The sequence below is a fragment of the Eriocheir sinensis genome, unplaced genomic scaffold (assembly GCF_024679095.1).
Source record: "Eriocheir sinensis breed Jianghai 21 unplaced genomic scaffold, ASM2467909v1 Scaffold298, whole genome shotgun sequence".
NCBI lineage: Eukaryota > Metazoa > Arthropoda > Malacostraca > Decapoda > Varunidae > Eriocheir > Eriocheir sinensis.
The window spans coordinates 389191-403713 of record NW_026111607.1 but is presented as its reverse complement, the minus strand read 5'-3'; the positions used below and the strand labels follow the sequence as shown (position 1 = coordinate 403713).

The 14523-nt window shown below is 43.2% G+C and overlaps 1 long non-coding RNA gene and 1 pseudogene across 1 annotated transcript; both read left to right on the top strand.

Annotated features, from left to right (window-relative positions):
- Positions 1-6643: 6643 nt before the first annotated feature.
- LOC126991527 (uncharacterized) lies at positions 6644-9277 on the top strand (annotated as a pseudogene).
- Positions 9278-9373: 96 nt separating this feature from the next.
- Positions 9374-9820, top strand: LOC126991529 (uncharacterized). The gene is made up of 2 exons (XR_007745628.1): positions 9374-9555; positions 9788-9820. It is a non-coding gene; the product is annotated as an uncharacterized LOC126991529 (long non-coding RNA).
- The last annotated feature ends 4703 nt before the right edge of the window (positions 9821-14523 follow it).

The window sequence follows — 14523 nt, the reverse complement described above, 5'->3', positions numbered from 1 at the left end:
GCTCCCCATTCCTTCCTTCCTCCAGCTCCCATTCCTTCCTTCCTCCAGCTCTCCATTCCCTTCCCTTCCTCCAGCTCCCCATTCCTTCCTTCCTCAGCTCCCATTCCTTCCTCCAGCTCCCCATTCCTTCCTTCCTCCAGCTCCCCATTCCTTCCCTTCCTCCAGCTCCCATTCCTTCCCTTCCTCCAGCTCCCATTCCTTCCCTTCCTCCAGCTCCCATTCCCTTCCTTCCTCCAGCTCCCCATTCCTTCCTTCCTCCAGCTCCCATTCCCTTCCCTTCCTCCAGCTCCCCATTCCTTCCCTTCCTCCAGCTCCCATTCCTTCCCTTCCTCCAGCTCCCATTCCCTTCCTTCCTCCAGCTCTCCATTCCTTCCTTCCTCCAGCTCCCCATTCCCTTCCCTTCCTCCAGCTCCCCATTCCTTCCCTTCCTCCAGCTCCCCATTCCCTTCCCTTCCTCAGCTCCCCATTCCTTCCTTCCTCCAGCTCCCATTCCTTCCCTTCCTCCAGCTCCCATTCCTTCCCTTCCTCCAGCTCCCCATTCCTTCCCTTCCTCCAGCTCCCATTCCTTCCCTTCCTCCAGCTCCCCATTCCTTCCTTCCTCCAGCTCCCCATTCCTTCCTTCCTCCAGCTCCCATTCCCTTCCTTCCTCCAGCTCCCATTCCCTTCCCTTCCTCCAGCTCCCCATTCCTTCCTTCCTCCAGCTCTCCATTCCCCTTCCTCCAGCTCCCCATTCCCTTCCTTCCTCCAGCTCCCCATTCCTTCCCTTCCTCCAGCTCTCCATTCCCTTCCTTCCTCCAGCTCCCATTCCTTCCTTCCTCCAGCTCCCCATTCCTTCCCTTCCTCAGCTCTCCATTCCTTCCCTTCCTCCAGCTCCCCATTCCTTCCTTCCTCCAGCTCTCCATTCCTTCCTTCCTCAGCTCCCCATTCCTTCCCTTCCTCCAGCTCCCCATTCCTTCCTTCCTCCAGCTCCCCATTCCTTCCTTCCTCCAGCTCCCCATTCCTTCCTTCCTCCAGCTCCCATTCCCTTCCTTCCTCCAGCTCTCCATTCCTTCCCTTCCTCCAGCTCCCATTCCCTTCCTTCCTCCAGCTCCCATTCCTTCCCTTCCTCCAGCTCCCATTCCCTTCCCTTCCTCCAGCTCCCCATTCCTTCCCTTCCTCCAGCTCCCATTCCTTCCCTTCCTCCAGCTCCCCATTCCCTTCCCTTCCTCCAGCTCCCCATTCCCTTCCCTTCCTCCAGCTCCCCATTCCCTTCCCTTCCTCCAGCTCTCCATTCACTTCCCTTCCTCCTGCTCCCCATTCCTCTTCCTTTCCTTCACATTCCTCATCTCCCACTTGCTCCCCATTCACGTTCCTCTTTCTTCCAACCACCTTCTTCCTCTTCCATTTGCCCCCATCCACCTCCCTATAGGTACCCCATTTTTTCCAACTACCTTTTTTCTAACCTTTTCCATCCAAAAACTGAATAAGTATCGCTTTTTTTTCAAGACTTTTATTTTTTCACTCTTTCTCCATGACAAAAGTACCACTATTTATTTCCAAAGCCCATTTTTCTTTCCCGCTCCATCAGTAAACAGTAAAAACAGGCACGAGTCAAACACAATGATAAATAGCTATAAAAACAAGCTATATTTTTACCGGAAGGCACGACATACCTTGCCTTGGACCGACTGTCAGGATCTACTGGGAAGAACCTGCTGGCCCTACCTACCAGCGCAATTGGCCAAGACGTAAAAAAAAAAAAAAAAAGATATATATATATATATATATATATATATATATATATATATATATATATATATATAAATATATAAATATAAATATATATATATTTATATATATATATATATATATCTATATAAATTTATCTACTTTTTTTTGTTCATTTAACTACATTTTTATCTTATCTCCTTACAGTTCTATTTTCTTGGCAACTCTATCTCCATATAACTTTATCTTATCTTATCTTATCTCATCTCTATATTTATAAGTACTCATTTAACCTCCAGCCGATCAATCCTTAAACAATACATTAAATAAGTAATAAGATCATAGAACAAGAAAAGTAATAAAAATAGACTATGACAAATAAGTTAATGACGAGTAGGTACAGTATATAAGAACATAAGAACGTAAGGAGTCTGCAAGAGGCTGGTTGGCCTATACAAGGCAGCTCCTGTACACTCAACCCCACCTTACCTCACCATCCGTGGTTTTATCTAACCTCTTCCTGAATGTATCTACGGTATTGGCACCCACAACATGGCTCCCAGGCCTGTTCCATTCATCTACCACTCTTTTGGTGAACCAGTTCTTGCCTATGTCTTTGTTGAATCTGAATTTGTCTAACTTAAAACCATTGCTACGCTTCCTACCTGGCTCTTTTACTATCAAAATCTTATTGACATCCCTTTTATTAAAGCCCTTCATCCATTTATAGACTTCGATCAAGTCTCCTCGCAACCTTCGCCTTTCTAGAGAGTGTAGATTTAAATGCTTCAGCCTATCTTCATAAGGCAAGTTTCTCACCCCCTGAATCATCTTTGGCATCCTCCTCTGTACAGATTCTAACATCTTGATATCCATTCTATAGTAGGGGGACCAGAACTGAACTGCATAATCGAGATGAGGTCTAACTAATGCTAAGTAAAGTTTGAGGATGACTTCAGCGCTCCTATTGCTTACGCTCCTTGAGATGAAACCAAGTACTCTGTTTGCCCGATTTTTAGCCTGAATGCATTGAGCCCTAGGACGGAGGTCAGCGCTCACTAGTACTCCTAAGTCTCTCTCACGCCCAGACCAGCTTAGAGGAGTGTCATTTAAGGAGTAATTGTGTGAGGGATTATTCCTACCTACACTCAGAATGCTACACTTCCCGACATTGAATTCCATCTGCCATTTCCCCGCCCAATGATATAGTCTGTCAAGCTCATCCTGGAGAACGGTAGCGTCCCTGTCTGATTGGATTACTCTACCGATCTTGGTATCATATGCGAACTTACTGACATCACTACTAATTCCTGTGTCCAAGTCATTGATGTAAATAATAAAAAGCAGAGGACCCATCACCGACCCTTGAGGGACTCCAACATCTTTTCTACAACTGATGTAAATGTAAATGTAAATGTAAATTCCATTGATTGGGCACATACCCAGAATTTACCGACATATTAAAGATATTGGTAACTGGACCACTGAGGACCTCCTTGCACTCTTTCAGAATCCGTGGGAATACTTTGTCCTGCCCCGGCGATTTGTTTTCTTCAACCTACCAATCTCATCCTGGACTACTTGCCTAGTGATGATCACATCCCTCAACTTGTCGTTCTCTTCGCCCTCATAAACCTGAACTCTCTCTGGAATGGTTGTTAGATCTTCCTGCGTGAAAACTGAGAGGAAATAGTCATTCATCATTTGACTCATATCTTTTCCATTCTCAACGAGCTCACCTGTGTTTGTTTTCAACGGTCAAATCCTGTCCCTTGTTTTCGTTCTGTACCTCTGTAAGCTGAGATATAACAAAGAAAAATAATGTTATAGAAAGTAATGTTTGGGACAAATAGTATATACATAAACTTCGACAATGGTTCTTATTTAACAAGCAGCCAAGTCAAAAGTTGCTATAATGTTACTTGATTACTGAATTTGTTGAAGTACGTAGCAATATTTATGTAACTTTCTAAACTTAATGAACACCCCAAGAGACTCTAGTGAAACGAGAAAGTGTGTGTATGCCGTTTCATATCTTGTCCATGTAGGAGAGCACGTAACTTCTTGTAAAGCTTCTATATACGTATATCTTATGGACCATTAACCCGGTAGCAGCGACGGGACAAATTTGTGGCTTTACCGTGTAGCAGCGATTGTTATAGTAGGATATCAATGTATTATTATTATTATTATTTAGTATCACCACGAATTAGGCATACAATTGTCAATGGAAAAAACCCTCGACAGATAGATCACGCCACCTTATAGGAATGTCGTCCGTCAGTGTTTACCGTCTCAGTTTGTATACAAAGCATTTCATCAAGCTTGAGTCACCTTGACGTACGTGACCAATTGTAACAATTATTTTCCAACCTGTAACTCGTCACTCCTTCACGAGAGTCCGACTGACACACAACGGCAGTCGCTCTCGCTCCGACGCTCCTTGTACATAGGCTACGAATATATTCGCCTTAAGGAAGCTGAAGTCTTAATCAACGCCCTTTAAACGCCCCCGGTAACCCGTTACACGATAGGCCAAATTTCTGCCATGATATGAACCTCCCAAAATAGACGATGTATTCACTGATCACAAATGCGTTGATATATATTATGAAATGGCTTGTACTAATGATGTTTCTGTCTCATTATTTTGCTTAGATGGGACCTTTAACCTAACCTAACCTAACCTAAGAAACATGACCCCCGCAGCTACCGGGTTAAATGAAGTTTATACACTTAATTAAGTCAACAAAGCAGCAGTCTTACTCACCCATTGGTCCAGCACCCTCAGGCCCTCCACACAGCCGAGGCAGCTCACGGGCCGAATCGGAACGCACCCACGCCCTGGTCCTGGCCTGCTGCACGAGATCCACGGACGCCTGCATGTGGTCGGGGAACCTGGTCCAAGAAGCGATCTGAAGGACTTCACCGAGGTCATGGAAGAGCTACGGGTCATGGTAGACGGCCCTGCAGCGACCCCGGCAGGCAGCGTGTGTACCGAGCCATGCAGGGAGGGGGAGGACAGAGCGAGGCTGGATGGGGTGTCTGGAGGAGGCTGGAGGGATGGAAACGTGGGTCAAGGTCGTCGGGGAGTGTAGGAGGCCGGAAGGTGCACAAGGGGTATAAGGAGGGCCAGTACGGGGTCATGGAGACGGTGGAAAACTCAGGAAGACCAAACGAGGAAAAGGACTCGGAGGAAACAGCAGTGCCATCGAGAGCTTCAGCAGCAGGAGCGGTAGCAGATGCCTTCGTCTCGGCAGCACCAGTAGTAGTAATGCTGGAGGACGTCGTGAGGAAGGAGGTATACGGGTAGCGGGGGAGGGAGTGGACCCACGGTAGGGCCTTGGGTAGCCGACTTGCAGGACTCTGGTTATTCCGCGCCAGGGAAGGGGGCGCTCTAGTCCTCCTCCTCCACCGCCTCGCTTCCGCCGTCATCTATCGACTTCGCTGTGGAAAGAAGACGACGTTAGAATATTGGTATGAAGTGATAGTGACAGGTACACACGGAGCACACACTCACCCTGCAGCACACCTGCATGAACAAGCACACCAGCAGCGAGAGAGAGAGAGTCTAAATATTTGAATTAATGTCAGCCTATGTTATATTGTATAGATAAATATATAAAAACACACACAAACACACACACACACAAACACACACACACACACACACACATATATATATATATATATATATATATATATATATATATATATATATATATATATATATATATATATATATATATATATATATATATATATATATATATATATATATATATATATATATATATATATATATATATATATATATATATATATATATATATATATATATATATATATATATATATATATATATATATATATATATATATATATACATATACATATATATATATATATATATATATATAAATATATACATATTGGTCATTTGGGGGAAATGGGGATTTGGTCATTTTGGAGGTAAAAAATGATTTTGGCCTCAGGAGTGTTGGAATCACTATGGACAAAAATGAGTGCATAAACTATTAGAGCATTCATTTGCGGTCATTTCAGTGTGTGAATCGTTTTTCTACGTTAAAAAATGAATGTGTGACAGAATTGCTCCCAAAACCATGCAAAAAATGTTGCAAAAAACATTTGCAATGTTTCAGAAAATTTGTTATAATTCACCACACGGATAAATTTTGGGGGCAATTTGCGATGCTTGAAGAATTTGGGGCAATTGGCGATAGCTATCACTTCCATAGCATTTATATGCAAGTATTAAAGACACCACAGCATTCTGAAAGTGGGGCAGATTACGACTGGTGTGGGGGCAATTGAGGATCGCTACCCGATCGTTTATTGCCCCCACACCGATCGTAATATGCCCCATCCTGATTCTATTTACCCCATTATGATCGTCAATTCCCCCATGTTACTTAACCTTTTTTCTAGGTTTCAGAAGTTGTGAAAATGGTGCGAGATTATGTTAAGAAGGCTAAGCCATATAATGATGCCACCCTTAAACTCGCCCTGGAAGAAATTGCAAGTGGTGTTGCAATTAAGGAAGCATCGAGGAAGCACAAGATTGGGTATGGAAAGCTATGGAGTGAACATAAGAAGCACCAGGAATCTGAGGACTACCAACCTACAACGCACACAGGCAAAAGAGTGAGTACAAATATAATTTAGTACAATAAAGCCATTGTCACAGATGCATAAGATTCACGTTCGAGTCAGAGACGAATGCGAAATTACCATTTTTACACTGTTTAGTTTCAAAGTCTCTCATAAGTTTTGTTGTGTCTGTTTACCGTAGGAGTACATTTTCTGGGTTAGGCAGCAGTTTTTATAGTTTCTGCTCAATCAATTTTAAACTCAATAGCTTTAAAACTACATTGATTTCCATATTTTGTTTTTCTTTGTTTGCAGGGAAGGAAGGTTGCACTGTCCGCTGAGATGGAGGCAGAAATATTGAGATGCGTGAAGATCATGGAGCAAATGGGAATGCCTCCTCCCATTGCTGAATTCCAATCTCTCATACATGACTACCTGGAATTCAACCAATGTGTCACGCCTTTCAAAGACAATCGGCCAGGAAGGGACTGGGTGAGCAGTTTCTTGAAGCGCCATGGGCTCACATTAAAGAAAGGAGGCATGATGCAGCTGGCGAGGAAGAGTGTCACGTCAGACCCATTCGTTGTCTACGGATTTTACGACAAGTTAGGGAAGCTCTTCGATGAAATGGGACTAGCAGACAAGCCTAGTTCCATCTTCAATATGGATGAGACCGGTTTTCCTACAGACCCATCAAAGGCCAAGACCATCGGCACAAAAGGGGTGAAAACAGTAAGGATTACACATGGTGCCAACAGGGAAAACATCACTGTGTTAGCTACCTGCTGCGCCGATGGGACTGCACTACCACCTTTGATTGTATTCAAAGGCAAGAAGATGCAGACTACCTGGCGGGGTGATAATGCTTTGCCAGGAACTCAATATGCTGTGACTGATTCTGGGTGGATGACCACCTCTGTCTTTGAGGACTTCTTCGAGTCTTTTGTAGAAGTAGTGAAAGGAGAGGGCCAATTCTGGTGGTGCTATATGGTCACCTGAGCCACACATCCTTACGTACAGTAGATTTGGCAGTGAAAAACAACATCACCATCTTGAAGTTGCCACCTCATTGTACCGACCTCCTCCAGCCCTTGGATGTGGCTTGTTTTGCTCCCTTGAAGTCGTACTACGACTCCAAGTTGCTGGAGTATACTCAAAGTACAGGAGGCCGTGAGAACCTTCGTAAGGATCTCTTTGTGAACATGTTGTGTTCAGTTTGGAACACTGGGTTGTCAAAGGAGAACATTGTGGCAGGTTTCCGAGCAACTGGTATCCATCCCCTAGATAGGGTGAAGTATAACACTTCAAGGCTCGATACAATAAAGCTCAAAACCTATGATGACTGGGTGTCTGCAGGAAAGCCCACTGATGACGATGACCAGCCAATCCTGCCCACTGCTCGTACCCAGTCCCTAGACATACCTCCTCCTCCTGCACCTGAAGATGATGAAACCCCAGCAGCATCTACACCTACTGCTTCAACACCTAAGCGAACAGCCACTGCTTCTACATCCACGGATTCTCAAACAGCCCCCTCACAGGAATTGAAGAAGTACACGGACCAACAGCTGGTGGATGAGCTACTGAGCAGGGATGAGGCTGCATTGAGTCTCTTCTTCAAATGTCTCGTCTCAAGCATCTCTCAGCATGGTAAGAAACTTCCCCCAGCTTCCATAGAGGCTGTCCTACACTCCAGAGGACGTCGTGCTACCCCCCTCACAAAAAAGAGGAGAGTCATTCCCATGAGTTGCTCTGTAATAACTGATGAGAAGTGCCGCCAAAAGATTGCAGAAATGAACGAGTCTAAGGCAAGACCTCGGAAGAAGGGAGCTCCTACTCAAACTGAGAAGTCTACGAAGGAAGCACCAAAGAAAAAGGCAACAGGGAAGAAGAGAAAGTTGAAAGAGGAGGAGGATGAGGACTCGGACTCAACAGTTGTCTCCAGTGTCGCAATGACTGAAGCTAACACCTCCAGTGATTTATCTCTGGAGGATCTGCTGAGAGATGACCTTGAAGAGGTGCAAGACGACCTTGAGGAGGCTACAGAAGTGAGAATGGAGGAGGTGACACAACGAAGAGAAGAGACAGAAGCCAGAAGAGGAGAGACAGAAGACAGACGAGACGAGACAGAAGACAGAAGAGAAGAGACAGATTACAGAAGTGACAAGGACAGAGATTATAGGCATGATGAGGCCACAGCAGATGGAACAGAGGCGGTCACATCAAAGAATGGTAGGCCTACCATTGAAGACGCAGACACCTATAAATATGTCGCAGTGTACTTCTCGCACCCAAAGCCTCAGTACTTCTGGGGGAAAATTCTTAAGGTATTTTCAAGTGACGAAGAAACTGAAGTGACGCAGGTGGAGGTCGATTTTTTGCAGAAGAAAGCGATCTCCAGTGACCCTTCAGCATGGACCTGGGCTGAGAAGACGGTTAAAGAGGTCCTAATCATTGACACCAAATTCATCGTGTTTGGGCCTCTGGTCCCTGACGTAAAGAAGAACATATTCCGCTTTCCAGATGTTCAGGCCATGGCCTCTCTTCGAGAATTTGAACAGAGGGATGATTAAGGAAGAAAACACTATAAGGAAGAAAAACACTTTTATTTCTCCTAGAAAAACACTTTTAATTCTCCTAGAATACATTATGTATCAGCTTTAAGGCCAGGCTAAGTAAGCTAGCCTTGTAATGTGGGCTATATCATCTTTGTTTTTTGTTTGAATATATTTAGTTGATAATTTCTGTCTTTATCTATCCTATAGTATGCCAAATTACCTTCAAATAAACGAATTACAGACCGATAGTTAATTGCCCCACGAAAATCGTCATTTACCCCACTGGGGCAAATGGCGATTGCACCACTAAATTCGATCTCTATTTAAAACAACAAGATTTTCAAAATCTTTCAATACGGGGATAGAAGCATAATGTATCAACACACTGTGTGGTACCTAGTTTGTTTTTCAATTATTATTGTTTTATTTTTTGTGTGCAATAGAGCTGCCTCCTTTGTTGTAAAAAAAAAAAAAAAAAATAATAGAAATATAAAAAAAATGGAAAAAGAACAGAATAAACATCGAAAAAGAAAAGCAACAGAAATAAATGAACATCAAGAAAAGAGAAATACAAAGAAACATCATCCACCTTTCGGTCCCAAACAACATCACCAAAATTATGGATGGGTCTCTTCTGGGAGGAAAGCGGCTCATCCAGACCAAGGAACATCAACAAAAGGTTGATAGGAAAAAATAACAACAAAAAGCATCAATAAGAAGTAAAAGAAAAAGAACAGGAAAACATCGAAAAAGAAAACTAAAGCAATAAAAAGAACGAAAAACACGACATCAAGAAAATGAAATAAAACAAACATCATCCACCTTTCGGCCCTAACAACATCTCCAAAATTATGGGTGGGTCTCTTCTGGGAGGAAAGCGGCTCACCCAGACCAACGAACATCAACAAAAGGATGATAGGAAAAAAGAACACCAAAAAAGAAAACCAACACCGGGAAAACACAAAGGAAAAAAGAAAGAAAAAGAAAACAAATAGAAAAAAGAAAAGAAAGAAAGAAAAGGAAAAAGAAACAACGAAATAACAAAAAAAAAAAAAAAAAAAAAATAATATAAATAAATAAATAAATAAATACAGAATATAGTAAAATTAACTAACTGACTCTAGCTGCTTAACTAATTATCAAACTATCTATTTAAGTAACGTACCTAACTGACGGTAATACAGCTGTTTGACTACCCATTAACAAACAAACAAACAAACCACTTAACGATCTAACATGGATAGTGAGGTAAGGTGGGATTAGACTTACAGGAGCTGCCTTGTATAAACCAACCGGCCTCTTGCAGACTCCTGACGTTCTTATGTTCTTTTACGTTTAATAATATGGCCCTTAAACCCCATTCACACCTGTACTAATACCTGACTGGTTGGGTGACTCTTCTACCTCTGCCTGCCTCCCCTCCTGCTACTGTCTCCGCTATCAGCACACAATCTACGCTCCCCATAAAACCCACACCTAACCTAACTTAACCTTCCTGTATATCCCCTTCACACCTGTGCTAATACCTGGCTGGATGGGTGACTCCTTCTACCTCTGCCTGCCTCCTCCTGTTACTGTCTCCGCTATCAGCACACAATCTTCCCTCAACCATAAAACCCACACCTAACCTAACCTAACCTTCCTGTAAACTCCCTTCACACCCGTACTAATACCTGGCTGGTTGGGTGACTTTTTCTACATCTGCCTGCCTCTTCCTGTTACTGTCTCCGCTATCAGCACACAATCTTCCCTCAACCATAAAACCCACACCTAACCTAACCTAACCTTCCTAACCTAAGCTTACTGTATACCCCTTCATACCTGTGCTAATACATGACTGGCTCACTTCCCTACATTCAACCACTAACACCACTCACACCCAAACACACACACGCATAAAACTATCAAACCCTCATTTAAAACAATATATCAAACACTCACAAGAAAAAACACTAGGACGCAACACTGTATAAGGCAAAGATGATGGTGGGAAGAGGGGTAAAGGGGGGTGGGAGGTCGCACGATAACCTACGCATTACCCCGGCGCGCTCCTCCGTCCCCTTGGCTCGTGACTCCGCGCAGGTAACAGCAGACCCTCAGCCGGCGACACAGGACCGATTGTGACACGCAGGTTACCTCAGTTTACCTTTCCCAGGCATACCCATTTCACTGACCCACGCGTGAGGCGGAGGAGGAGGAGGATAAAGAGCAAGGGAAAAAGACGACGAGGTAGAGGTCAAGAAAGGGAGCTAGCGAGAGGGAGAAAAAGAGGAGGAGGAGGAGGAGGAGAAACCCAACGTGGCGGGTAAGGTAATGTAGGCTGCGGGTCAACTAAGCTCTGCACCATTATGCCCTATTTTCAGGAGTAAAAAGTCCTTGAAATGGATTTTCAAAGCGTTTCCATGACTGTTGAAGGTTTGTAGAAAAGATATATGAAGAGATAGTGATGTTTCATAAAGTAGATTATAAGATACTGGCACGGACATGAAACGAATCTTTACCCGAAATGTTTAAGAATATGGCTCCTTATGGTCTTACGAGTATAGAGGTTTTGCAGTGACGTCACGAAATAGCGTCGTCTGCACCTTGTGCGTCGTCTGCAGACCCGCTGGTGGTCACCTACCCAGCAGAGTGAGCAGACGGACCACGTGTGCCCCCTCCCTAAGTCACTACCCGCGGGCAAATGGCAGGAACTTTAGCATCATTTGTGTTAAGTGTTAAGATCGCTTGGGAATGCTGCGAAGCTAAGATACATCGAACAAATCAGTGCTTTTGGAGGAGGAAATGGTAGACTGGCTGTCTAGCTGGCTGGCTGACTGTCTGGCTGGTCGGATGACTGGCTGTCCCTCTGCCTGGCCGATCTCCTGTTGCTGACCAGTGATGCCCAGGTAGGCAGCACAGGCAGTCAAACAGGAGAGGGCAAGTGACGACAGGTGAGGGCAGGTGACGGCAAGTCACCTTACACTACGCACTCTTGGTCACTTCCTGCGTACACTTATATACTCCACCCAGCACTGAGCTCTGTCCCTCTGTGCATTTTGCCTCCACTGAGTTTCCTTTCCTATTTTCTTCCCTGCTTGAGCGCCGCCATGCGTGTTTACCTCCGCCAGCTTGTTTACCTCCGCCAGCTCATGGAAATCCTGTTCAAGAGTAATCCCCCGCCACACAATAAGCTAGGGGACCCGGGACAACACCTACATGAGTGATAGCTCATGTAATAATCTGATAAGTTTTGCCTGTAATATATCTTTGACAAAATGAGCACTACAGAGTCGAGGTGAAGCAGACGGCCGCCAGTTCTCCCTCCTCATAGCTGTTATCCACTTCCCCCACTGTCATGATTTTATTATTCAAGAAATAGGCTGTGGAAAAAAACGCGGGAATCCCCGCCATTTTGATTGAGAGAGCGGGAAGATGCATCACTAGAAGTCGGGAGCAGAGCGATATTTCAAATCATATTCGTTATTACTGCCATAGCTGAGCTATGTGTGGGATGCATGGCCCACTATTACTTACTGCATGTGTTAGGTTATTAATAAATAATAATCCATAGCCGTAGGGCGTTTAGCATAAGTGTTATGCAGAAAAAACGAGATGTCAGTGTGGCGAGACCTGACATCTTCTCCGCGGCCGGGGCGCTGAGCCTTGTGGGTCTTGCCGCTCCCCGCAGCATTCTTCCACCCAGACTCCAACGCAACTAGACGTCCCTCTACTTGTTACTTGTTACTTGTGTTTCTTATTTATCTGGTCCCACTTCCGCCGAAGCGCTCTGCAAGACCCACATATTTTAATTCATTAAATTTTCAATAATGATAACAGCTTATATGCCATGTTAATTGTCAATGTTTCCATGTCATAGCAGTCAGAGAACAGAAAAGTTTTTTGTTCTTTCTTAAATTTGGAGAGATCCTCTGTTCTTCTAATGTCAGGAGGGAGCTTATTGTACAGACTTGGGGCGGCAGAACTGAAAGCGCGCAATCCAACATTTGAAGAGTACCGCGGTTCATGAAGTGTGATTCCAGTAGTGGCTCGGCGAGTGTTAATGCCTTTACCTGGCTGTATTTCGTGTAATAATTCTCCCAAATACGGTGGACGGCCAGTAATCAAAGCTTAGTGTGTCTAAACACATAACTTAAATACTATCCTTGCTTTTATTGGCAACCAGTGGAGCTCTATCAGAACAGGAGTAATTCTCTCTCGTGGTGGAATTCCTTTGATTAATCTCGCTGCTCTATTTAAGACCATCTGTAATTTCCTTAATTGGAGCTTTGGCAGGTTATAGTAGATTGAGTTGCAATTATCCACTCTTGATATAATACTGTTAATCACCAATTTCTTGATAGAATCTTCATCCAGGTATTTCATGATAAAAGCAATATTTGTAAGGTGATATCCGGCAATCCTTACGACATTATTTATCTGACATTTCAGTGTCAAATTGTAATCCAACAACACTCCCAAGTCACGAACACTTTCAACAACATGAATTTTATTACCACTTATAATCATGTTACCGTCACCAAAATAACGTAGAGTGCCCTTCTTCCACAAGCATGAATTCAGTCTTATCATCGTTTAATTTCAATTGCTTATAATCCATCCAGTCCTTGACTGAATTAATAACACTATTGATCTTAGCACTTGTATTTTCAATATCAGTGATGGAAAAGTAGAACTAGGTGTCATCAGCAAACACCTTGAATCCTACATCATGTTGTTGTAGTATCCTGAATAAACTAATTGTGTATATACAAAATAAAATAGGTCCCAGCACACTTCCTTGTGGAACTCCTCTTGTCAGAGCTTCATATGAAGAAAAACAATTTCCAATTTGAACACAATAACTTCTGGTTTGTAAATAACTCTCAAGATACTTTAACGCATTGTCTACCACTCCAATGCTCCTTTAATCTTTTACAAGCAATTCATGAACAACCGTATCAAATGCTGCACTAAGATCTAGAAGAACCAATATAGCACATTTACCCCATCCATCATTTCAAGTAAATCATTAACAACAGAACAAATAGTAGCCTCAGTAGAAAATATTGGCCTATATGCAGACTGACTATCAGGCAAGACATGGACCTTTTCCAAGTGTTCCATCAACTCTCAATAATTGCATACTCTAATAACTTAGACAAAAGGCAAATTTGATACTGGTCTATAAGAGCTTACATTTTGATAATCAAGTTTTCCTTTAAGACTGGTTTTATAACAGCTCGCTTTTCAGAATCCGGAAATTTACATGAAGAAATACTAGTACTGACAATTCTTAGCACCATATCCATGAAACTAGGAAAATTATCTGCATCCATGATATCCAATACAGGCAATGGGTCACTGGCACAATATGTTTTCTTAGCTTTCTTGAAAAGTCGAACAAGATCATCCTTCCTAATGATTTTAAAACACTGCAATCTACAATCCACCTCAACATCAGCAACAGGCATAAAAGGTGTTTACACAAATTCCGATACAATATTCATAATCTTACTCTTGAAAAAATTACAAAGTTATACGCTAAATCTTTATCACAGAAACCATCGGGAAGCTTTCTTCTCAAAGTAGTACCAGTAAGACTATTGAAAAGTTGATTTAATTTGTTCATATCTGATCCTGCCTCAAGAATTTTAGTATGATAATA